General features: G+C 53.8%; 1 protein-coding gene across 13 annotated transcripts in view; it reads right to left on the bottom strand.

Annotated features, from left to right (window-relative positions):
- Window positions 1-26,160, bottom strand: part of SLC39A11 (solute carrier family 39 member 11) — a 444,641-nt gene that overhangs the window by 269,036 nt on the left and 149,445 nt on the right. Inside the window, exon 1 of one of the 13 annotated variants that reach the window (XM_070060381.1) lies at window positions 20,428-20,571. The exons of the other annotated variants lie outside the window; for them this stretch is intronic. The gene's annotated coding sequence lies outside the window, so the exon portion shown is untranslated. Of the gene's footprint in view, window positions 1-20,427; window positions 20,572-26,160 lie in introns of those variants that run through there. 13 annotated transcript variants of the gene reach the window in all.

The following is a 26,160-nucleotide window of genomic DNA, read 5'->3' as shown; positions in this document are numbered from 1 at the left end:
AACTCGGCAGGAAGAGGGTAAAACCCCAAATGACCACTAGGCTCACTCTGGTCATCTCCAGTGCCAGTCTGGGGAAGAGCTGTGAACGTGAGTTAAAATTAGGTTTCCAGGAGCCAGTTATCTCCAGAATCTACTAGGCAGGGGCCGGCCTTGTGGCATAGCAGGCTAAGCCTCGCCTGTAAGGCAAAACTGGGTGCACAGACCCTAACTCGTTTGCAGTTTGTTTAATTAAAGCAGAGATGGCTGGGGAGATGGAGAGGGCTGGAGACTTCCCCCTGCCCCATTCAGCTGTTTGGGAGACAGATTTTTTTTTTTAACAGGCAGAGTGGACAGTGAGAGAGAGAGACAGAGAGAAAGGTCTTCCTTTGCCGTTGGTTCACCCTCCAATGACCACTGTGGCCGGCGCGCTGCGGCCAGCACACCACGCTGATCCGATGGCAGGAGCCAGGTACTTATCCTGGTCTCCCATGGGGTGCAGGGCCAAGCACTTGGGCCATCCTCCACTGCACTCCCTGGCCACAGCAGAGAGCTGGCCTGGAAGAGGGGCAACTGGGACAGAATCCGGCACCCCGACTGGGACTAGAACCTGGTGTGCCGGCGCCGCAAGGCGGAGGATTAGCCAAGTGAGCGCGGCGCCGGCCGGGGAGACAGATTTTCTCTATAAAGCATCCACAGTGTGCAGAGAGGAGCCCAGGTTCTGGGTCCAGCACGAAGATGCTGCAGGTCCAAAGTCTGCTTCCGACCTGCTGGGACCCGAGCTCCCCTCTAACGTGAGACCGCAGATGTGCGTAACAGGTCAGCTGACACGTGAGAAGTCCTGCGCTAACACGGGCTGTGATGATCGGCATCACCACACGAGACACTCTTGTGGGGAGCAATCCGGACTAGACTAAGTTACTCGAATTAGGACTTATTCTATGCATCTGCTCTCCCACAATATGGCGCTGGGAGAGAAGTAAACAGCTTCCGCACAGCTGCCTCCAGTTCAACTAATAAACTGTAGGACTTGCTCCTGATTGGAGAGCAGCGTACTCGGCGTGTGGGCAGCCGAGTTGGGATTGGCGGAGGAAGACTATAAAGGAGGAGAGAGACGGCATGTACCAGGAACATCTATGGGGAACATCTAAGGGAACCCGTGCAGCCCCCGAGAGAGCCGGCCGGCGGTGTGCCGCTCCCCTGCGGAAGTGGGGAATGTGGCCAGGGGGAACTGCCCTTCCACGGAGGTGGAAGGGATAGTAGCCAACCCGGGAAGAACCAGCAGCAAACCCGGGGAGGGCCGAGCAGACGAGAGAACAGCGCAGGGTCTTGTGTTGCTCCTCCACGAAGAGGGGGAGCGACATAATGGTGCCGTGACTCGGATATGAAGCCTAGGCAGGGTTTAGTGTCGTTCCTCCACGAAGAGGGGGAGCGACAACTCTTCCCGGGGCCCTCGCGGCAGCGGAAGGACTGGGGGACAGAGAACAAAGTGGACCCGTGCAGCTGTAGCAGCATCAGTCGCTCGGATCTCAGTGAGCGCCTCCAGTGTCTCCCACGGCAGACCGGGAAAGACGCTGTGTGGTTCCCCGTGCCTTTGCTTTCTCCCTCCGCCCTGGGTGACCGTCCTTGCAGCCTGTCACGACCCAGGGCAGCAGGCGGGAGGAAGGGGTCACAGCCCCCGGGGCTGGGGCAATCACATGATGGATGGCTTCCTCCAAGCCCCGCTGCCCCCCGCCGCTGGAGTCACTCTGCAGTCTCCCCCTCCAATCACACGCCTAATATTTACCCAGGCAAAGCAGTGTTTGTGTGCTGTTGCCATCGAAAATCCAATAAGCAAGGAGACGGAGGAGAGGCCGCCTGCTCATGGGGCGTGAGGGCAAACACAGCAGCTCTTTAAAGAATCATGGAGCCAATCAATAGCCCCCTGCCCCTTTCCAGCCAGAGACCCCGGGCCACCCGAGATCTTCCTTTATTTTCCATCGTCCCAAGCCTTGGGGAAGCTTGCAGAGAAAAGGTCGCTGTTTCCACATTTGTCCTCCCCCCAATTTGCCAAACACACATACTTCTTCCGGGGGGTCGGTGGCGCCTCGAGACCACAGCAACCACAGCCCCTCCGGGCCTCTGGGGATGCTGTCCCGCCCATGGAATCCCTTCAGTCATCACGTTTACCCCTCTGGCCTTCTGCCCCATCTCCTCTCCTCCGCCAGGGTCCAGGTTTGGCCAGACCTCCTAGTGAGCACTTCTCCCCCTCTGTTCCAGAACTCAACACACACCAGGCTCTGCAGCGGGTCGGGCGGGGAGGAAGATGCTGCCGCGGCTCCCCGGCCACCTCCTTCAGCCTGACTCCTCTGCAGCGACCACACAGGCTTCCGGCCGAGCTCCTCGTGTCCAGCGTGGATGCCCCCAGCCTTCTTCCACCTGTCCCTCGCCTAGGGAACTCAAACCAACGCTAACCTGCAGAACTTAGGGTACCCTCTTCTCCTTGCACAAAAACCAGCTCCGATAAGGCTGTGTTTCAGTCTGATGAGAAGGAACAGAAGCACCTATAAGAGAGACCTCCCCACACGAAGAATCCGGCCGTCTGGCTCTGCGAGAACCGCAGGGGTCACCAGCTGGCCGGCTCGGTGGCACCAGCCCTGCCAGAGGGAGCCAGGCCCTCTGCCTTCCTGCTCTGCTCCTCTCCCTGTGGCTGCTGCACACTGGGTCCTGCTCACTGCTCCAGGGGGAGGGGGTGGAGGGAGGAGGACAAGGGAGCCCCCCATCTCCACCCCCACAGACTTCTGCCAATCCTCCAGCCGTGCACAAGGCTGCTAGATGGGGACTGGCAGCCGGGCTCATGCAAAACTGGGGTCACTTAGAAAGGACGAGGGGGCCGGCGCCGTGGCTCACTAGGCTAATCCTCCGCCTTGCGGTGCCGGCACCCCTGGTTCTAATCCCAGTCGGGGTGCTTTATTCTGTCCCGGTTGCCCCTCTTCCAGGCCAGCTCTCTGCTGTGGCCAGGAAGTGCAGTGGAGGATGGCCCAAGTGCTTGGGCCCTGCACCCCATGGGAGACCAGGAGAAGTACCTGGCTCCTGCCATCGGATCAGCGTGGTGCGCCGGCCGCGGCGGCCATTGGAGGGTGAACCAACGGCAAAAAGGAAGACCTTTCTCTCTGTCTCTCTCTCTCACTGTCCACTCTGCCTGTCAAAAAAAAAAAAAAAAAAAAAAGGGCGAGGGGTCAGCGGGTGTTTGGCAGGTGCTACGACCTGAGTGTTTGTGCCCCCAGCCTCCCGACTCATAAACCCCAAAGTGACGGCATTAGCAGGTGGGCGCTCTGTGGATAATGAGGCCCAGGCTTAGCACTGACAGAGGCCCTGGGGGCGCCTTGCCCGGTGCGTGGCGTTTTGTTAAAGCAGCCAGGAACACTGAAGGCAACAGGTTACTGCTCAGAGGCTGTCATGAAGACGGGAAGCTGACGATGATGAACAGTGACAGGTGACAATGCCCAAGGTCAAGGTCGCGCAGGCTGGCCGGTGGCAGGTGCGGCAGGGACAGGGACCAGCAGCCTGCCGCTTCAGGAAAATCAGAGCGAAAACAGCAAATGAGGTCTCGGCTTTCGTAGGGAAGCGCATCACTGCTTTAATGATTAAACCATCCCCAGGGAGCCTCCAGGGGTTCCCCATGCTACACTTTGAGAACTACCCCACACGCTCACACCTCCTGGTGAATGAATGCCGGTGTTCAGACGTCACAGGCACCTCCCATCTTAATTTGCCACTCAGGAAGAAAGAAGTGGAGCAGACATCTGGTCTAGCACTTGAGACGCCGAGTCCCACGTCAGCTCCTAACTCCAGCTTCCTGCTAACACCGGCCTAGGAGAGCGCAGGCGATGGCGCCAGTGTGTGGGTCCCTGCCACACATGTGGGAGACCAGAACTGAGTTCCCAGCTCCTGGTCTCAGCCTGGCTCAGGCCCAGCCGTTGTGGCACCCAGGGAGTGAGCCGGTGGATGGGAGTTCAGCCCGACCACCTGTCTTTCAAATTTAAAAAATATTTTAATAAAAAGAAAAGAGTAACAGCTGGCACAGCAGAGGGCATTAGTCACAGCTGTCAATCATCGCCGGGAAAATGACACCCCAGGGAAAGGCCTTCACGTGGAGAGAGGCAAGGACATTTTTCTGCCAGGTCTGAGGATCACAAGACCCCAGGCCAGGCACGGTGGGCGGAGCTTCTGAAACGGTGCCCTGAAGAAGTCCCGCCCTCCCCCCAGAACCTGGGACTGTGACAAGCCCAGCTCCCTGTGGCACGTGGTGCAGCCCAGGCCCACGGGGCCACCTGCCTGGACCTGACCAAGACATGGCGGGCAGCCCTAAAAGCAGAGAGCTTTCTCTGGTGAGGGCGGAGAGAGGGAGCTGGAGATTTGCCCGTGGGATCAAGCTGGGAAGGGGACTCCGGAGGGAAGCGGCCATCTTCGCTTTAGCCCTAACAGAGAAACTGGCCATGTCCTCCCAGACTTTGGATCTACAGAGCGTGGAGCTGAACAAGCGGATGCTGTTTAAGGCCACTCTGCTTGTGGTCATTTTATGCAGCAAGAGAAAACGCACAACATTGGGGCAGGGGAGGCAGAGTGTCTTGGGGGGGCAAACCAGTGCAGGCGATGCCGGCCGCCCTGGGGAGATGAGCAAGGGGCAAGATTTCAGTGAAACACCTGCAAGGACCCCCGAGGAAGCAAAGAGGCAGACAAGGGCCCTCAGGAAGACACACGGAACAGAAGTTGCTAGCACCTTCTAGAACATACACAAAACAAACGGGGGAGAAAACACCCCACACAGAAAAAGGAGTCGGGGCAGTAAGAGTTGTGTGAGTGGAAGCAGCCAAGAGCAGCAGCCCCCCAGCATGTGGCCGAGACGGTCCAGGGGGACGCCACCATCCTGCCAGCGGCCGTGCACACAGCAGGGCCCGGGACACTGGCTCCATTAGCACCTGCTCCCGGGAGCCTCTCCCACTGGCAACAGCGGGACTCGTGAGCCGAGGCAACCAGCAGAGAGGAGAGTGGCCGGCCACCAGAGGAAAAGCGCAAAATGTCAGTCCCCACACTTCTCTACCTCATCACTGACTTTTTTTTTTTTTTAACAGGCAGAGTGGACAGTGAGAGAGAGAGACAGAGAGAAAAGTCTTCCTTTTGCCGATGTTTCACCCTCCAATGGCTGCCGCAGCCGGCGCGCTGCGGCCGGCGCACCGTGCTGATCTGAAATCAGGAGCCAGGTGCTTCTCCTGGTCTCCCATGGGGTGCAGGGCCCAAGCACTTGGGCCATCCTCCACTGCTTTCCCAGGCCATAGCAGGGAGCTGGATCAGAAGTGGAGCAGCTGGGACTTGAACTGGTGCCCTTATGGGATGCCAGTGATGCAGGCTGTGGCTTTAACCCGCTGCGCCACAGCGCCGGCCCCAACGTCACTGACTTTTGAGCTGGAAAGACGATGAGCAGCCTCCCGGGCCGTCCTCCAGCTGGCAGGTGCAGGGAGAGCACTGTGGAGAATCCGGCTGTCTGCGGCTTCCCGGCGCCCAGATCCCATCTGTGAACCCAAGACGACAGCCCTCGGACTTTCCCTCCCTCCTACCCCCCCCACCTTCCCTCCCTCCTCTTTCCTTCATCAGATACTGACTGAACATTTACCCAGGACCGAGCACACAGCTGCCAAGTGCTCGTCCACAAGGAGCCTTCCCAGCAGTGGGGAAGACACGACGCAGGAGGAGAATGGGTGTGGGTTCTGGTGTAGTGGCTGAGACACTGATGGGACGCCTACGTCCCGTACCAGAGTGGCTGGTTCAAGTCCCAGCTCCACTCCCAACTCCAGCTTCCGGCTAACTGGCACCAGGGGGGACAACAGGTAATCGCTCAAGTAGTTGGGTCCCCGTCGCCCACATGGGAGACCTGGCTCCCAGCTTCAGCCTGGCCCTGTCCCGACTATTGTAGGCATTTGGTGAGTGAACTATCAGACAGAAGATCAATCGATCAATCACTCTCTCTCTCTGACTCCCTGCCTTTCAAGTAACTAAGTATTCTTTTAAGCAAAGAAGTAAAGTAATAAACAAGCAAAGTGATGAACGAATGATGATGACAAGTTCTAGAAGGGCCACGCTCAGAGAGAGAGGGAGGGAGAGAGGGAGAGAGGAAGGGAGAGAGGGAGGGAGAGAGGGAGAGAGGGAGAGAGGGAGAGAGGGAGGGAGGGAAGGAGGGGGGGGAGGGAGGGAGGGGGGAGAGAGGGGGAGGGTGAGGGGGGAGAGAGGAAGGGAGGGAGAGAGGGAGGGAGGAAGGGAGGGAGAGAGGGAGAGAGGGAAAGAGGTAGGGGGGAGAGAGGAAGGGAGGGAGAGAGGGAGGGAGGAAGGGAGGGAGAGAGGGAGGGAGAGAGGGAGAGAGGGAGGGGGGAGGGAGGGGGAGAGGGGGAGAGGGAGGGGGAGGGAGGGAGGAAGGGAGGGGGGAGAGGGGGAGAGGGAGGGAGAGGAAGAGAGGGAGAGAGGGAGGGAGGGAAGAAGGGAGGGAGGAGGGGAAGGGGAGTTAGAGGGGGAGGGAGGGAGGGAGGGAGAGAGAGAGGGAGAGAGGGAGGGAAGGAGGGAGAGAGAGAGGAAGGGAGAGCTGTCAGCGGGTGCAAAGGCCCAGGGGTGGAGCAGCACTTGGCAAGCTGAAGGAGCGTCAGGGAGCGGCCTGAAGTCCAAGTGCAGAGGGAAGCAGGGGAAGGCAGTGCAGGGGAGGGAGGTGCTGGGGCCTGTGTGTATTACAGATCCCTCTGGCTGGAAGCGGAGGGGAGCTCAGAGGCGGGGACACTGTCAGGGGGATCCTGCCGAGGGGATTCTGGGAAAGCGGGTGACGGACTGGGATGTGGGCGGTGCGGCAGGACGGCCGTGGATGGACTCCTGAGCCCTGTCGGAATGCTCTCTGAGCTCTCCAGCTGGAGGGGGACTCCGCCTGCTGGGTGAGGACTGGCTGGAGGGGGGACTCCGCCTGCTGGGTGAGGACTGGCTGGAGGGGGACTCCGCCTGCTGGGTGAGGAACGTGCGCTTGTGGGGACTCCGCTCTTTGATCTGGTTGTCCTGAGACTTTCCAGACTTCAGCAGTAACTTAATGCCCTGCTAGTATTTTCTGTGTCAGTTGAGGGACCGGGGAGGAGGCATTTTGGCCCCTGGGGAGCAGAGTTTAGGACAGGCCCACTGGGGACTTCATCAACTCAGCAAAGCATTCACAGGGAAGAAAACCGAGAGGGCCGAAGTAGCTCAGATGCCAACCAAACTAAGCCTCCTTAAGCTGGAGCAAGTCTTAAAGTACGCAACTCAAGGCCAGTGGGCACGATTCGCTTTGCCTCCTCTTGGGCCTGGATTAGGAAAAGAACAACGGCTGGCAGCTTTTGAAATCCCTGAGATATACAAGCATCATATTATGTATTTAAAACTTTGTTAAAAGATAGATTCTATCTATCTAAAACGCAGAGTGACAAAGAGAGGGCGAGAAACATCTTCCATCGGCTGGTTGGCTCTCCAGGTGGCTGCAAAGTCTGGGGCTGAGCCAAGTCAAAGCCAAGAGCCTGGCACTCCGTCCCAGTATCCCACGTGGGTGCAGGGGCCCAAGCTCTTGGGCCATCTTCTGCTGCTTTCCCAGGTACATTTGCAGGGAGCTGGATCAGAAGCGGAGCAGCCGGAACTCAAAGTGGCGTGCCAATAAGGGGTGCTGGTGCTGCAGGCAGTGGCTTAGCCCACTGCACCACAACACAGCCTCTTTTTTTCTAACTTAAAAATAAAATTGGACCTTGTTGGTAATGACTCAGCAGCTGCAAGTGGGATCCGGAAGTCCAACAGGGGTTATCAGGTGCCCAGCGTAGGCAGAGAAGGGAATGGCTCATCCGGCAAGTGTGGGTCTCCAGGCCCCAGTGAGGCGGCCCTGCGGAGGCCCTAGCCTGGGCCATCACTGCACATGCCTGCCAAGAAGAGGGAGCTGTGTTTGGTGTCACGAGGGCAGACTGGGGAGGAAGCCCGTCCAGAGTCTGACGTCATGGAGTCGCGCAGGATGGCTGTGTGGGACCTTTGGGGAATCCCCTTTTCCCGTGACCTCAAACTTGGCGTTTGCAGCCGCGAATCGTGGGATTGCTGGTGCCTCGGGTGCTCGGCAGAGCAGAGGGCTGCAGCGGGACTGGGGCCGTTGTTTCCCGGTTGCCCCAGGATCCGCCAGCGTCCCTGAGTAAGTTAGCAGAGGTCCCCGCGTCTCCTCATTGATAAACCGGCTGAAAGCATTGCCTGCCCCACAAGTTTGGGGGCATTAAATGAAGATACCCCGTGAAGCAGCAGCAGGCTCACTGCCTAACACCCAGGGAGTACTAGCTGCTATTACCTGAAGTGAGACTCTCCGCAAACATGACTGGCTTCCTATCTGAGCAAAACTTGGCGCCTCAGAAGTCCACGCTGGAGGGGACGCCGCCACACCGGCCTCATGAAGTCCACCTTCAACCTGACCCTCGGTTTTGTTTTTTGTTTGTTTGTGTTTTTTTTTTTTTTGACAGGCAGAGTGGACAGTGAGAGAGAGAGACAGAGAGAAAGGTCTTCCTTTGCTGTTGGTTCACCCTCCAATGGCCTCCGTGGCTGGTGCGCTGCGGCCGGCGTACCGCGCTGATCCGACGGCAGGAGCCAGGAGCCAGGTGCTTCTCCTGGTCTCCCACGGGGTGCAGGGCCCAAGCACCTGGACCATCCTCCACTGCACTCCCTGGCCACAGCAGAGAGCTGGCCCGGAAGAGGGGCAACCGGGACAGAATCCGGCGCCCCGACCGGGACAAGAACCCGGTGTGCCGGCGCCACAAGGCGGAGGATTAGCCTAGTGAGCCGCGGCACCGGCCTGACCCTCGTTTTTAAAAGTCTCATCAGTCTCCCTTCAATGCAGGGACCCAAATACCTGCCTGATCTTTGCAGAAATAGGCGTTTTCTTTTCTTTTCTTTTTTTTTTTTTTAAGATTTATTTATGTAAGAATTGAAAGAGTCACACAGAGAGAAAGACAGAGAGAGAGAGAGGTCTTCCATCCACTGGTTCACTTCCCAAATGGCTGCAATGGCAGGGGCTGGGCCAGGCCAAAGCCAGGAGCTTCTTCCGGGTCTCCCACATGGGTAGTGGGGGCCCGAACACTTGGGGCATCTCACACCGCTTTTCCTAGGCCATTAGCCGGAAGCTCCACTTCAGATCCAGCTTCTTGCTAACACGCCTGGGAAAGCAGCAGAGGGTGACTCGAGTAGCAGAGCCCCTGCCACCCCCCTGGGATACCTGGATGGAGCTCCAGACTCTGGACTTTGGCCTGGCCCAGTGCCAGCTGTTGTGGCCACTGGGGAGGGAACCAGTGGATGAAAGATCTGTCTCTCTCCCTCTCCCTCTGTCTGTGTCACTCTACCTTTTAAGTAAGTAAAATACATCTTTTAAAGAAATACCCAAAAAGATGCTGAGCCTGTGGGTTGTGGGAGGTGGCGTGGGAAGGAGCCTGGACGCGGGTGGAAGCGGGGTCTGGCTACGGCGTGTTTTTCAGGAGATGCAGGAAGCTCTGCCTGCTGCCTGCTCCCTGTTTGCTGGAGAGAGGTATGGGTGTAAACAGGCAGGCTGGCTGTCAGAGAGCAGCGAAGGCAAAAACAGGATGCCGGGCAGAGTCGCCGGAGTCGCCTACGATTGTGTTTCTTGTAAACCAGATCCCACAGTGAATTACAGAGGAAAAGAAATCACTTTTCTCCCAGCATCGGATGTCCCCTGGCCCCAGAGCAGTCCTCCACAGAAGCGGGTTCCCACCGGGCAGAAAGGGGTGATTCAGCTCACGGCTGTGCCCCTCCTTGGGCATCTGAGGCTTCTAGATTGCTCTAAAGAGTTCTCTCACGGTAAGCATGGGGCGCCTAAGAAAACCTAAGAAAATTAATTAGGAAAATCTGTTCACTGAAGACAACTAGGATTCGAGAATCATCTCCCTCTCGTCTTCTTCTTTGCCCAGCCATGATCTCATTTTTAAAAAATTATTTGACAGTTAGACAGTGAGAGAGAATCAGAGAGAGGTCTTCCTTCCATTGGTTCACCCCCAAAATGGCCGCTACAGCCAGAGTGGGCTGATCCGAAGCCAGGAGCCAGGCGCTTCCTCCTGGTCTCCCATGCGGGTGCAGGGCCCAAGCACTTGGGCCATCCTCCACTGCCCTCCCGGGCCACAGCAGAGAGCTGGACTGGAAGAGGAGCAACCGGGACTAGAACCTGGCGCCCATAAGGGATGCCAGCACCACAGGTGGGGGATTAACCATGTGAGCCACGGCGCCAGCCCCAAGCCATGGTCTCATTTTAACACAGAAATAAAAAGACCGGGGCCAGCACAGCAGGTTAAGTCTCTGCCTGCAAAGCTGGCAGCCCACATGAGTGCCAGTTCCAGTCCCAGCCGCTCCACTTCCAATCCAGATCCCTGTTGATGTGCCTGGGGAAGCAGAAGAAGATGGGCCTGGCTTGGGCCTGTCACCCATGTGGGAGACCCAGGTGGAGTTCCTAACTCCAGGCTTTGGCCTGACCCAGCCCTGGCTGCTGCAGCCATTTGGGGAACAAACCAGCAGATGGAATATTTCTTTCTGTTCTGTCTCTCCCTCTCTGTCACTCTGCCTTTCAAATAAATAAAAATATGTAGAAAAAAATGAAATACAAAGACTTATTTTCCCCAAAAGTTGTTCAAAAATAGAACATGCTGTCTTGCAAAAACTCGAAGTTTCCAGCTCACAGAACTGTCCAGAAGAAGGGGTAAGACGACTACGCATGAAACAAATGGGAGCCAGGGGTTCCAGACTGGGTGAGCCGTTCCCGACCGGGGTCACCAGGTCTCTCTCATCCTCAGGTTGCGTTCCTGGGGTCCACGTGATCACCAGCACCGATTCCCTCCCCACACACAGGGTACTTTATCAGACGCCCCCATCTTCCTCCCGCTGGTAACTAACTTCTGTCACCCAACCTTCTGCCAAGCCGGCCCTGCTGCTGGGAGCGCTCAATCGTCCCCACTGCCCTGAACTAACAGCCTGAGAGGTTTTGGGAGTCAGACAGAACCAGACTGGATTCCCAGGGACATCATTCTCCAGCCATTTAGCCCTGGGTCTTATATTTAACTTCTCCAGGGTTAGGTTTCACCAACTGTAAACCAGTAGAGAATATTGCCTACCTCACACAGCGGTATGAAGTCCAAACTAAATCACCCACACCTCATATCGACCACAGTGCCCAGCCAGGGAGGAAGCCGGTTAAATGTGCGTTCTTTCTCAACGTCACGCCCGCCTGCAAGGGCACTCTCTCTAGGCCTCTTCTTATTCCACTGACCGCTCCTGGACAAAACTGCGTGCCCAGAGAGCCGCGGGACACCTGAGCTCACTTAGCAACCAAGGCTCCGCGGGCTCTGGGGCTTCCTCAGCCAGCTGTGAGCGTCAGGACTTACTCCCCATGGCAGCGGCTCCAAAGCCTCCCTCTCTCCTGTGTCTGTCAATCAATAATTAAATTCTCACTGAGCAGCTTGTACATGCCCTCAGCACCAAACTTGAAGACACAGAATGCATTACAAATGGTCTCTACAGCGGGGAGTTTGCCAATTCCTGCATGCAAACGAGGCGATACAAAAGTAGTCTCCCCAGGCACCCCTCTGACGGGGACAGGGACACAAATGCGACCAGAGGCTCAGAGGGTGATGGAGGTCACAGAAGGTATGAAAGAGGGGTCACTGGAGCTGGACCTCAAAGACATGATTTCTACAGAGCCCAGGGGCAGGAGAAATCTCATAAGAAATGGCACCAAAAAATGGGGAAGCACAAAACAGTTGGGAATCTAAGACCCAGCTGGGTCCAGAAGGAATAGAGAATACCTGATCTCGAAAGAAAAAAAAAAAGATAAATTAGATTCTAGAGACTAACCACTTACAAGCATCACAGACAGCCTCCAAAAAATTCAAAGCCAAGGGTCACGGGTGAGAAACCTGAGCAGACGTGAGCTCCCTGGACGAGCTGAAGGAGCAGGCAGGACGGGCTGGACAGCAGCTCGGGTCTCTCGGAAAGGACCTCAGGGACTCAGCTCCAGGCTGCAGTGCCAGCTGCCGGCTGCCAAACCAACAGAGATCACAGGCCAGGAGTGTCTGAAGTTATCTCACTGGGAAACTGCCGGCTCACAAGATGCTAAACTTGGCTTTAAAAATACTAATGATGGTTTTCTTTTTTTTTTTTTAAAGATTTATTTATTTATTTGAAAGTCAGAGTTACACAGAGAGAGAGAGAGAGAGAGAGGTCCTCCATCTGCTGGTTCATTCCCCAAATGGCCACAACAGCCAGAGCTGCGCCGATCCGAAGCCAGGAGCCAGGAGCCTCGAGCCTCTTCCGGGTCTCCCACATGCGAGCAGGGGCCCAAGGACTTGGGCCATCCTCCGCTGCTTTCCCAGGCCATAGCAGAGAGCTGGATTGGAAGTAGAGCAGCTGGGACTCAAACCGGTGTCTATATGGGATGCCAGCACTGCAGGCGGTGGCTTTACCCGCTACACCACAACGCCGGCCCCAATGGTTTTCTAATAAACGGAGCTGCACTACACCAGAGAAGGTCACCTTGGGAAAGTTCTCCCCCACTGTCCAGCCAGAGGCCACACGGCCGCTTCCAGGACTGCTGGAGAGGACGCCTCTGGGCAGATCGGGGCTGATTGAGGAGGATTCCCGGAGTCCCTTCCAGCTCCAACAGTCCCAGCTGGCATCACAACTCTGCCCTACTTAACGCCCGACGCTGGCCTCCAGCTGCAGGGAGAACCAGAGAACTCACTCGTGTTTCTCGCCTTCTATCGTGTCTGAGCCTGGCTTCTCCCCACCAGGAGCTCACCTGCCCTTGACAGCCCAGCCTGCCCACCGTGCCACTTGCCCCAAGTCACGGCTTCCCCTGGTCTGCCGTGGTGCTGGGTTCATGGTCACTGCACATCTACTGGATCCTAAAGACTAAACTGGTGATGAACAGCAACCCCACAGGGGCCGGCGCTGTGGCATAGCAGGTAAAGCCACCACCTGCAGCGCCGTGGTTCGAGTCCCGGCTGCTCCACTTCCAATCCAGCTCTCTACTACAGCCTGGAAAAGCAGTGGAAGATGGCCCAAGTCCTTGGGCCCCTGCACCCACATGGGGGACCTGGAAGAAGCTCCTGGTTCCTCGCTTCGGATTGCAGCAGCTCTGGCCATTGCAGCCAATTGGGGAGTGAACCAGCGGATGGAAGACCCCCACCCCCGCCTCTCCTTCTCTAACTGACTTTCAAATAAATAATAAATCTTAGAAAAATAAGGAACCGCACAGAGAAGATGCTCCATGACCTACCACACCTTGGCTTTACAGCAAAACAGGTCTCGAAAGCTCCAGGCTGCACATGCTTAAAGCTACACTGCAATAGAACCTGAGCGTTCACTTACGCACTGTTCACATAGAAAGCCAATCTCTTTATTGAAAGAATGGAGGAAGAAATGTCTTGCGCTAATTAACTTCCCCACATCGACCCCAATTTCCGTGTCAAATATGGCAGGAAAATATTTTCAAGTAATTGCTGTAAATGGGGCTTTTATCCAGAATTTCATGGCATCTGTAAGCTTTGTGCTGTTCTCAGTCAGACAGCCCCATCATCCAGGCTAATATTTCAGGAGAAGGGGAAAAAAAAAAAAAAACACAACACTAAAAATAAAATGTAAACTCGTCACTGAGTTGGTGAGGCTGTGCGGAAGACAAGACATAAACCTAAGGAACAAACACTGTATCTGACAATTAACTCATATTATTGATGTAAAAGAACAGGAGGGGCAGAAAAAGAGAAACAACACGTAAAAGGCACAAGAGAAGAAAATAAAGTCATTATTATGTATGAAGATGTTATTATACATGTACAAACCCCAGAGAATCGTCTGAACAATTATTAACAATATAAGTATTCAGTCTGGTGGCTCAGTCCAAAATTAGTCTGGAAAAATCAATACTTTTCCTGCACAGAAACGACGGCCCAATAGAACGTGTTATGAAAGACGAGATCCCGTTTACAATAGCAACAAAAGGAAATGAAAAACCCAGAAACATGTTCCACCAGAAACATGGAAATTCTTCTAAAGAAAACTCTAAAAGCTACAGAGGGACACAATTAACAACTCGAATAAATGAGGTGGCATACTTGGTTCTTGAAACTCTTATCATCGAACTGTCATCGCTGCCTAAATTAAACCATTAATTTGAAACAAAGCTGGGAAAAACATCTAGACGTTTCTGGAGCTGGGAGGCTGACTCTAAGGTTCATAAGGAAAAATATGCTCTAAGGGTAATTAAGGAACTTTAGAAGACGGAAAAGAAAACAGGGGGCGAATGGGTAATAAAATACAAAGTTCAAAGAGCTGAAACAGCGGAACAGGCAGGGCAGAGAGATTGCAGCAGTGACGTCCATAAAAATACAACGTGGGCCACAAACAGGAGCTTAACCTTCCTAGGAGCCACAGTCAGCCATGTAAAGGGGCAGGCAGGGAAGTCGCCACTCAGGACACCGCCTCCCCCACAGCAGCCTGGTCCAGCCCCAGCTCTGCTGCCACCCAGCTCCCTGCTAATGAGCACCCTGTACGCGGGTCCCTGCCGCGCCTGTAGGGGCCCCAGCTGCAGCTCCTGGCTCCCGGCTCCCCGCTTCAGCCTTGCTCAGCCCTGGCTGTCGGCGGGCATTTGGGGAGTGAACTGGTGAATGGAAGATCTACCTGTCTGGCTCTGTCTTGCAAGTAAATAAGAATAATTTTTAAAAGAAAGACTCCAGGCCAGCGCCACGGCTCAATAGGTTAATCCTCTGCCTGCGGCGCCAGTGCCCCAGGTTCTAGTCCTGGTCGGGGTGCTGGATTCTGTCCCGGTTGCTCCTCTTCCAGGCCAGCTCTCTGCTATGCCCCAGGAGTGCAGTGGAGGATGGCCCAGGTGCTTGGGCCCTGCACCCCATGGGAGACCAGGAGAAGCACCTGGCTCCTGGCTTCAGATCAGCACGGTGCGCCGGCCGCAGCGGCCATTGGAGGGTGAACCAATGGCAAAGGAAGACCTTTCTCTCTGTCTCTCTCTCTCTGTCTACTTGCCTGTCAAAAAAAAAAAAAAAGAAAGGAAGAAAGACTCCAAAAAATAACATTTTCCACCTACCCTTGTAAACCAAAAAGTCAAAAAAATTGACTCAAACCTCACAATGATGAGGGTGGGGGTAAAGGCATTTTCAAAGCTTTGCTGGCGAAAGCATAAACCAGCCCACAGCCCACAGCCCACAGAGGGCAACTTGAGAATTTCCATAAAAATCGAAAGCCCACAAACCACCAGAAATCCCAGAACACCCACTGCAGACCAGGTCATGTTAACCCTACAGTAGACACCTGCGCATTCAGTGTGGCCCAGCTTGGTCACTAACAGGTTAATTCCGGAAGTGCCTGGGGGAGACGCTACCCTCAAAAGTCCCTTTAATTTCAAGCAGATTCATGTGTGGTTTTAGCCCTTGTAGGTCACCTGTATTTCTGCTTCATCTGTTTTGCAAAAACTTTGCTCATAATACTTCATAACCTTCAGGTTTTTTTTCTTTAAAATGGTGTCACTTTGAGCAGTCGCTCCCGATTTCTCTGCTTTGTTGTCAAGACTGTTTTGCACGGCTGTCTCTGCGATGCCTTATTTGGCAGAAATCTGGTGGTTCAATATTAGCAAATCTATTCAGAGCAACCGAGTGAACTTCCCTCAAAACGGCTTTTGCGTCTCAACCCTCATATTTTATCAGTTTGTGTTAACATTTATTAAATCGAAAAATGGCGACAGGACAACTGGCATGAACAGTTAGGTTGGAAATCTGACTCTGAGAGGATGATAAGGCATGGTTCCACCACCGTGTGTTCAGAGTATCACGGTCAGGGACCAGTGCTGTGGTGCAGGAGGTTAGGCCTCCGCCTGTGGCACTGGCTTCCCACATGGGTGCTGCCGGTTCGAGTCCCGGCTGCTCCAGTTCTGACCCAGCTCCCGCCTAATGGCCTGGGAAAGCAGCAGAAGACGGCCCACGTGCTTGGGCTTCCACACCCACATGGGAGACCTGGAAGAAGCTCCTGGCTTCAGGCCCAGCTCCGGCTGTTTCAGCCACCTGGGGAGTGAACCAGTGGACAGAAGACCTCCCTCTGTCTCTTCTCTCTGTCCATAACTCGGCCTCTCAAATAAATAAATAAATCTTAAAAAAAAAAAAAAAAAAGGAAAAAAGTACCACAAGCAGAAGAAACACCGACTGTCCATTTCTCAAGCCAAGGTCAGCCGAGAGCGTGTCGTTTAAGGAACCGGCGCGGTCAGTGCGTCATTGGTCATACGAGGGAGGGAGAGGAAACAGCAGCGAGATGGTTCAGTCAGTCCTGGGACCTCCACTGGACGGAACACCACACAGCTGTGCCGAAATGGAACCCTCGTCCAAGACGGGGTCAAACCTGGGAAGGGAGCAGTCTTCACACCGCTCCACCTGCATGCTTAGGTAGGCATACGGCACCTGTGGGGGGATGCAGAAACCCCGCGTTTACAGCGGGAGCCTCTGAGCGAGCGAAGCACATCAAGTCCCCGGGAGAGGGAGCTGAGCCACTCCTCAAGGCGGACCTCTGCCCGCATCCTGAAGGCGAGCTGTGTGCGTGAAACTGCTACTTTTTACAGATTTATTTACATGTTTATTTGAAAGGCTGAGTGACACAGAGAGAGAGAGAGGTCTTCCATCTGGTCGTCCACTCCCCAGATGCCCACAACAGCCAAGGCTCCACCAGACCACAGCCAGGAGCCAGGAGCTGCATGGGGTCTCCCACGCGCCCATGCTCTAAGTAAGCCCCATAGCAGGAAGCTGACAGGAAGCGGAGCAGCTGGTGCTCCGACTGGCCCTCCGACTGGCCCTTCCCTCCCTAGTGGGGGCCTAACCCACTGTGTCACAACACCCACTGCCTTGTTATAATTTTTTGCGTATTCTGTTGAATTTGAAAGGCAGAGGTCTTCAATTTGCTGCTTTACTCTCCAAACGCCTGCATTTGGTGGGACCAGGGCTGGACCAGGCCAAAGCCAGGAGCCCAGAACGCAATCTGGGTCTCCCGCATGGGTGGTAGGGACCCCACTGCCGGCGCCACCCATCACCTGTGCCTCCCAGGCTGTGCATCAGCAGGAAGCTGGGATCAGGAACAGAGCCAGAGCGGAGCTAAGAAAACTCCAGTGCAGGCCTGAGCACCCCCGGCAGCATCTCTAAACCACACCAATCACCCCCAACTTCACCTTTGCAAATGAGAGCCAGCTGTGCCCCACTTGATAAACATTCCCGGTCGTGAAAGAGGAGTCCAGAGGGACGCGGAGAAGGCTGAGGGTGGGTGAGGATATAGGGGGCCTGGAGAACTGCAACTCCCCGGATGGCTTTGGGATTCAAAGAGCAGAGGCTGCCAGAGCCTTTTACTGGACGGGGCTCGGGGTGGGCAGGGGTCACTAGGCACAGAGAGCCCGAAGTGGCCTCAGGGTCCCCCCGGCTTAGTGTGGCACTGCAAGAGGAGCATAATCCTGGGAGCCTCAAACCACCCTGAAGTCGGGGAATTGGGGGCGGGCCCATCAGACTTCCACCAGCTGGCAGCAAAAAAAAAAAAAATCAACCCTTGTCCCTTGTCCTCCCCCGCGAAGCAGGAAGGCCCCAGAGAACTCCGTGTAGCCTCCCCTTTGTACAAGGCAGGAGCGCAGCCACACCCCCTGCCCACCGAGGACAGGCCCCGAAGTCGCCGAGAGACCTGCACGGGCTCCACTCACCCCACAGCCTGCTCTTATAAATAAAGTGGGTTTTTTAAAAAAGATTTTTGTTTTTATTCATTTATTTGTGAGGTAAAGGTATAGACAGAAAGGGAGAGAGAGAGGAAAAGATCTTCCACCCTTTGGTTCATTCCCCAGCCGGCTGCAATGACTGGAGCTGAGCCACTCTGAAGCCAGGAGCCAGGAGCTTCTTCCGGGTCTCCCACACAGGTGCAGGGGCTCAAGGACTTGGGCCTCTTCTGCTGCTTTCCCAGGCCATAGCAGAGAGCTGATGGGACACAGACCAGTGCCCACATGGGATGCCGATGCCACAGGCCTACTATGCCACAGCACTGGCCCCTATAAATACAGTTTTATTGGAACCCAAACACAACTACTCATGTACACACTGTCTAGGGTTAGCCAGGGTGCAGAGTCAGAAATACTTACTGCCTGTCCCTTTACAGGGAAAAAAAAAAAAGGAAAAAAGGAAGGATAAAAGAAAGAAACTTGCTGATCTCTGTTCTAGGGAGCTAGGAACAACTCAGCAGTGGGTTTGGGGGGGAGCTGAAGAGGAGCCAAATCAGGTGCCTGTGGCCCCACTCTGAAATTCTGTGCCAGGCAGTAGGCTGCAGAGAGCGGAGAAAACGCCGACTGAACCAGGGCTGAGTTTGCAGCATCCCAGGAGAACAGGAGCTGGGAAGGTGTTGGTCTGGGTGTGTCTGTCCACAGAGATACACTCATGACCCTCCCAGGGCCACGCTTAACACGTCGGCGCCATCCCCCAAAACGGGCTTCTCGCCGGGCCGACCCAACAGAAAGCAGGAGCTGGGTGCACCCTGAAGAAAGGTTAGAGAAGGCCCAGGCACGGCACCGCTCGGTGACGTCCGTGCTCATCACGGAGTCTGCTGGGCCGGCACCAGCTCAGGTAACAAGGTCCTGCTTCCCCCACAGGAGGCTGCGGTTTCTGTTGTTTTGGGGGAGTATTTTTTTTTTTTAGACAGAGCACTCCCACCAGCTGGTTCACTCCCCGAATGGCTGCACCTGCTGGAGTTGGGTGGAGCCAAAGCTGGGAGCCAGGAACTCCATCACTTAAGCCATCTCCACTGTCTCCAGGGGTCAGCACCGGCAGAGAGCCGGAGTCAGGGGTGGAACCAAGTCTACCCAGCGTCCGTCCTGCCTGCCAGGCCACACGCCGCTCCCATGCAGGCTTCAGGAGGCGCGCTCAGCAGTGAGGGCCCCTGCAGCAAAGCAGCACCAGCTCCCAGAGCGGAGAAAGAGGGGCAAAGTCACCCAGCACCTGTCTGGCATTTCCGGTGCCACAGGTAGTGTATGGGCTCGGGTCACCAGCCATCGCCTCTGGACACAGAATGTTCAGTGAATAAGGAGAGAGGTCATTTGTTTACCTGAAATGTTAACAGTTCCCCAGCTCTATTTCATTTCTTTCTAAAGTTGATGATTCTGCTGCTAACTCCAGCGAACCGCACACAGTCGCAACAACCCTCTTGCAGAATTGATTTTCTCTGTGTAGGAACAAAGACAAAGTCCTCACGCTCTGGATCCCACCTGCACTGATTCACGGTCAGGGTGCACCAGGAGGACCAAGCCAGGGGCAGGGCGAGCACTTCCACTGGCCTGTGTCTGCCCGCTACGCAGGGCCGTGCCCTTCAGCACGGTTGACGCTCATGTGCCGGGTGCCAGGCACGAGGCAGGGATGTGCCTGTACCGGGGCGGCTTTGGAAGGACAGCCACACGGGGCTGGGGAGAAAGAGCCACCAAGCGAGGACCACGCGACTGGACCCTCTCTGCATTCCCGCCCACAATGCTGCTGGCGGGGCAGGCCGTCGCACCAATAGTCTGTGACGTTACTTTCCATCCAAACCCTTGAAATCTGCTCATCTCATTGTCCCGCTCTACAACACCAACACCTACATTTTCAGTGCTGCCTTGATTTGATCTGCTAATCTTCTGGCTACCCAGGCCCTATTTTCCTGCTCAGGGTACAACCATGTCTGCCGTCACCACCACTAGTGATGTCACCGCCCCAACCCACAGGATCTGTGAACGAGACTTTGTCCAGAAGCAGAATCTCTGTGGATGATGGTCACAGGAAGGGTCCTAACCCCAGAGGACCGAGTCCTTTGGACACGGAGCCACACACGCACGGAGAATGGCGTGGAGGACTGGGGTGAGGATGCCACAAGCCAAGGGACTTTCGGAAGCTAAGAGGGCCTAGAACAAAGCCCTCCCTAGTGACGGCAGAAGGATCACAGGCCTGCCAGCATCTTCATCGAAGACTTCTAGAAATACTTTCTAGAATATTCTGCCCTCCAGAAGACAGTAAATGTTATGCTGTTTAAGCCACTCAAACTGTGATGCAGTGTCAGGACAGCCCTAGGAAACCTATGCCCTCCCCAGTGAGACTCCAGTCTCCCCAAAGGCAGGGTGGCCCAGGGAGCTACCTCTGACAGGCAGGACGTCCCAGGCACTACACAGCCATTAGGTGGCAGGTGTTGAAGAAGTGATTCAAACATTGGTTGGGGAGCCACAGGAGTTAGTGGTTCCCAAAGCTGCAGGTGCACCCAAAGTCCCTGGGAGGTTTTCAGAAACAGAGGCATGCAACTTCCACCCCAAGCCGGAGGGTGGGGTGCGACAGGCCACCTGCCGGGCAGGGACCCACAGACCTGCCAGGGCGCCTCCAGCCGTGCGGTTCAGTCACTGCTCTGCCGCTGCACTCTCCAAGCCCTGGCCACTCTGAGAGGCCCCCGGGCCAGAGGCATGGGTCACACACGAGGGCCGGGGAGACACGAAGAACCTCAGGCCCCATGCGATCAGAACCTCATGCTCCATGGCGATAAGACAAACGCTGAGGAGGGCAGAATAAACAAATGAGAACCACTGGCCAGGCGGCGCTGACAGCACCGCACGCGGACTCCGCACCACCACTCTGGGCCTCCACCCTTCGCTCTGTAAAACGAGGTCGATGCAGGACCTGCCTCACAGGGTCGTGGGGGCCGAGTGAATACACAGGCAGGGTTTAGAACAGTGCCGGGTGCATACTGAGCCCTCGGTACTCAGCAAACACTCCTGAGCCCCCCCCCCCCCCAAAAAAAAAAACAACAACAACAGGGATGAACTGGCTCCTGTCTTCAACTGCAATCACTACGGGTTTTATATAAGAAGGGAAAGAATGAAAGAGTAGGCTGTTACTTCCCCCAGCTGACTACGCGGTTCTACAAGGATGCAAGTTCATCTCTCATTAGGCAATTATCAAGCATATCTGTGCAAAGTGTGTCCAGTTTGACTGCACGGGGCGCTCGGCTCAACGCTCTTGGATTTGCCACAGAAAGGAACTGGGGTGAACAATTAACCCAAAGCAATTAATGAGGGTGACTTAGCACCCCCATGGCAAATTTAGACATGTAAAAATACTCTGCTCCCCCCAAAAAACAGAGGGGTTTTATGGGAACATGTGGATTACGTTGGAGTTCTTTGGAAATCTCAGAAAACAAGGAATGCTCTTCTCGGCCTAAAAACAAGGACCTGACCCGGCTGCCTTTTCTTCCAGACCAAGTCCTGCCCCTTTCCAGAAATCCTTGGGATTTACAGGGAAAGGCAAAGTCCCAGAGTCCAGCCGACTCAGTCTCCCTCACCCACAGACGCCGCCTCTCAAAATCAGCAGCAGGTGCCCGGGACTGTGGCTTCCCACAGACCTGCCCGTTTGCATTTCCGGTCTTTCCACATGGAGGGGTGGTTAAACAAGCAGTCCAAAACCAGAGAAGAGGTCCACGGGAAAGATGGCAGCCAGTCTCCATTTTGTTTCTTTGTGAGTCGAGAAGACTGGAGACAAAGCCAAAAGCCCCCAGGCGAGTGTTTTGTGCCCCACAGCCCAGTGTTCTTCCGCAAACACAGCCATCGCTCGTTCTGTGAAATCAAAGCCTCTTAGTTACAGTGAACCACAGTCACGGTTTTTGAAAAGATCAGACTTTGTTCCTCATCTCCACTTTTAAAAATAGAGGTATCGAGGCTGGCACTGTGGCATAGCGGGTAAAGCTGGCATCCCATACGGGTGCTGGTTCGAGTCCTGGCTGCTCCACTTCCGATCCATGAGGTGTCACCTAACATCAATTAGAATGACTACTACTAAGGAAAAGAAAGAAAATGACAAGTGTTTCAGAGGACATGGCTGAATGAGGACATTTGTGCACCGTTGGTGGAATTATAAATGGTGCAATCATTACGGGGAAAAGTATGGAGGTTGCTGCAAAACTTAGACACAGGGCCAGCGCTGTGGCGTGGAGTAGGTTAAGCACTAGCATCCCATATGGGCACCAGCTCAAGTCTCAAGCTCAAGATTTGCTTCAGCTGCTCCACTTCCCATCCAGTGTCCTTCCTAGGCACCTGGGAAAGCAAAGAGCGATGACTCAAATGCCTGGGCCCCTGCACCCATGTGGGAGACCCGGGTGAAGCTCCTGGCTTCAGCCTGGCCCAGCCCCGACCATTGTGGCCACTTGGGGAGTGAACCAGCAGATGGAAGATATGCTCACTTGCTCATCCTCAATCTCTCTCCCTCCCTCCCTCTCTCTCTCTCTCTCTCTCTCTCTCTCTGCCTCCCCCTCTCTCTGTAACTCTGCCTTTCAAATAGACAAGCAAATCTTTAAAAAAAATAAATAAATAAAAACAGAGCTACCACCCAATCCACGAACCCCACTTCTGGGTATACGAGTGTATCTGAAAGAAGCAAAGCATCAAAGAGACACCTGCCTGCCCATGTTCACGGCAGCACAATAAAGAAAGGAAACCCTATGGCTTGTACAACAGGGCGAACCGGGTGATGTTCTGCGAAGTGAGACAGGCCCGGCGCAGGACGGCGAATGTCCTGTCGGCAGCGTGGTTGCCAGAGGCCGGGGCGGTGAGGAAAAGGGAGCCGCGATTTAGTGACTACAGAGTGTCAGCTCCGCAAGGTGAGAAAGTTCTAGATATCTGTTTCAGAACAACGGGAGCGCCTTTCACTGAGCTTGAAAATAACTAGGACGGCAAACTCTATGTGTTTTACCAAACGACAACAGAGACCGTCGGCCATCCTCACCAAACGCAGGAGGTGGGAGTTCACAGCACAGACCTTGGCCTCGCCTCCGCGTGTGTTCCTGAACCTAGACTCTCTCTCCTCCAACTGTTTGATCCTTTTACTTACCCGGAAACGACTTTTCCACGATTACTGGGTAAGTTTCCCATGTTATCGTGCCTTATAACATGATAACAGCAAGGGTATAAATATCCCGTTTATGTCAAATCATTTTGCTTCTACCACCCCAAGACATGTCTTAAGGATAGAGGTTACCTTTAAATAATCCGGCTTGTATCCTTGTCTTTGCTCTCTAATCGAATTTTAAAAGGGCGTCTACTGTTCCAAGGAACTCCCACTGCTCTTGGGAAGCAGGGTTGTTACAACGATGATTTGTCACGAATCCTCACCTCCTGTAGTGTATGGAGAGAGGACGGTCTTTTCCTCATCCCACTGTCTGCAGATGTAGAATTTTGCGTTGAGAAAGGGATACCTTCTCACCTTGAAAATCAGACCAACGTGCAGAGTGCTCATCGGTACAGGACCCCAAGGATACTGCTCATGCACTGATGTGCACGTGTGGGTATCACCCATCGTAATTATTGAGAGACGTAACTGTCACCCAGGATAAAGTGAACACGCCTATAAAAGGCTAACTTCTTCTGTGTTCACCAGCTAAGTAATAATCTACTCTTTTTTTTTTTTTTTTTGACAGGCAGAGTGGACGGTGAGAGAGAGAGACAGAGAGAAAGGTCTTCCTTTGCCGTTGGTTCACCGCCCAATGAAAAGTTGTCTTAAATTACATAGGATAAAAGTGAATTACACTGTGCACATTATTGGACGATTTGTAGATGATACTGTAAATGGCGCATCTATCTCATTACAAGAAAAATGCTAACATCACAAATATTCTATCAGGCTGCACACTTGATTAAACAAAATAAGAACTGGGGGACATGCTTCTCCTTGGTTTTACAGTTAGAATGTTGAAATTCAACCCTTGATGACGACTACAAATAAATTCTTCCAAACATTTACAAATCTAAAGACCATGGGGCTGGTGCTGTGGCGTGGTGAGTAAAGAGCCACTGCCTGCAGTGCCGGCATCCCATAAGGGCGCCGGTTCAAGTCCCAGCCAATCCTCTTCCAATCCAGCTCTCTGCTATGGCCTGGGAGACCTGTACCCGCGTGGGAGACCCAGAAGAACTCAGATAGGCACAGCTCCAGCCATTGCAGTCATCTGGGGAGTGAACCAGCAGATGGAAGACCCCTCTCTCCACCTCTGCCTCTGCCTGTCACTCTGCCTTTCAAATACATAAATAAATCTAAAAAAAAAAAAAGACCACAAAATTCAGACATATTTGAATCTCAGTATTGATCAAATTTAGAAATGTAACAACCATCAGTATAAAACTACCAGGAAGATAAATCAAGAGGGTTTCACATATAATGGTGTGAATACACTCAAGGTAGGCATTTCCTTTCCACATCTGGGTTTTCTAGTATACTCCAGTCGTGACCAACACACACCCCCAAAATCTTACAGATTCTAGAATAATCCTGATACAAGAGTTCAGGGTACTTAAATTGCAGGTACAGGGTCGGGGGCCATTACTACAAAATGTGGGAGAGAGATTCCGGCCACCACCACATGGAAACAGGAAGTCTACTGATCTAACATATATTTTTTCCCTTCAGTCTGATGTCATTCGTTGATGTCATTGATCTACAGTGTTTCAGACTCCTTCTCAAGCAACTCTTTCAGAGAAAGGAAAATCCACAGAACCACACGATGGAAATCCAGGTATCAACCATCCAGATTTAATAAAGCTTAACTTCTTACCACATTGGATTCAATTTTTTTTAAAGATTTACTTACTTATTTGAGAGGCAGAGTCAAGACAGAGGGAGAGACAGAGAGAAAGGTCTTCCATCCACTGGTTCACTCCCCAAGCGGCCACAATGGCTAGAGCTGAGCCAATCCGAAGCCAAGAGCCGGCAGCTTCTTCAGGTCTCCCACGTGAGTGCAGGGGCCCAAGCACTTGGGCCGTCCTCTGCTGCCTTCCCAGGAGCATTAGCAGGGAGCTGGATAGGAAGAGGAGCAGCCAGGACATAAACTGGTGCCCATATGAGATGCCAGCGCCACAGGCAGAGGCTTAACCTACTACAGCACAGCGCCGGCCCCTGATTCAAATGGTTTAAATAAAATAAAATCTTACATTGAGGCTTGGGGCTGGCATTGTGGTGTAGTGCGTTAAGCTGCTGCCTGCAGTGACAGCATCCCATATGGCTACCAGTTTGTGTCCTGGCGGCTCCACTTCCAATCCAGCTCCCTGCTAATGCACCTGGGAAAGCAGCAGAGGACGGCCCAAGTGCTTGGTCCCTGCACCTACATGGCAGACCCAAAAGCAGCTCTGGGCTCCTGGCTTTGGTTTGGCTCCACTCCGGCTGTTTAAGCCATTTAGAAAATGAACCAGAGGACAGAAGATTCTCTCTCTCTTTCTCTCTCTCTCTCCCTCCACCCCCCTTCTCACTCTTTCAAAAAATAAAAATAAATCTTTAAAAAAATTGAGGTTCTATTTCCCCAACCACTAAAGATATTCAACATTTATGGGCACCTTTGGAGCCATATGTTTCCATGTTTAACAGTCATGCTAATATATTTTATTCACTTATATAAAAAATAGGAACTATTATTTTCCACAGTTTCATTAATCAAATGGCATATTACTGTATATAACATTCTTTTTTAAGATTTATTTATTTATTTGAGAGGCAGAGTTACAGAGAAGTACAGGCAGAGAGAGAGAGAGGTCTTCCATCTGCTGGTTCATTCCCCAAATGGCCACAATTACCGGAGCTGTGCCGATCTGAAGCCAGGAGCCAGGAGCTTCCTTTAGGTCTCCCACACGGGTGCAGGGGCCCAAGGACTTGGTTCATCCTCTACTGCTTTCCCAGGCCATAGCAGAGAGCTGGATCGGAAGTTGAGCAGCCAGGACTCAAACCGGCACCCACATGGGATGCCAGCACTACAGGCGGCGGCTTGACCGGCTATGCCACAGTGCCGGCCCCTGGTGGCTCTTATATATGCTGGACACTGATCCTTTGTCAGTTACATACACTGCAAGGATCTGCTGTTGGGCTTCATAATGTCTTTTTACAGCAGTTTTTATTCTGACATCATCAACTGTTCTATTTTATCATTAGTTGGTTACGTACGAACAGTAACTGGAGAGCGTGTTTTAAAACGCTGATGCCTAAAACTAAGCTAAGTGTTAGAAGCCGGCTGGAGTGTGGAGTGCCAACCCCAGGAGGCACAAGGGAACTTGGGGAGTGTGGGAATCTTCAGTCT

The sequence above is a fragment of the Oryctolagus cuniculus genome, chromosome 17 (assembly GCF_964237555.1).
Source record: "Oryctolagus cuniculus chromosome 17, mOryCun1.1, whole genome shotgun sequence".
Taxonomy (NCBI): Eukaryota; Metazoa; Chordata; class Mammalia; order Lagomorpha; family Leporidae; genus Oryctolagus; species Oryctolagus cuniculus.
Note: the sequence above shows the minus strand (reverse complement) of the source record. Positions and strands in the feature narration are given on the sequence as shown.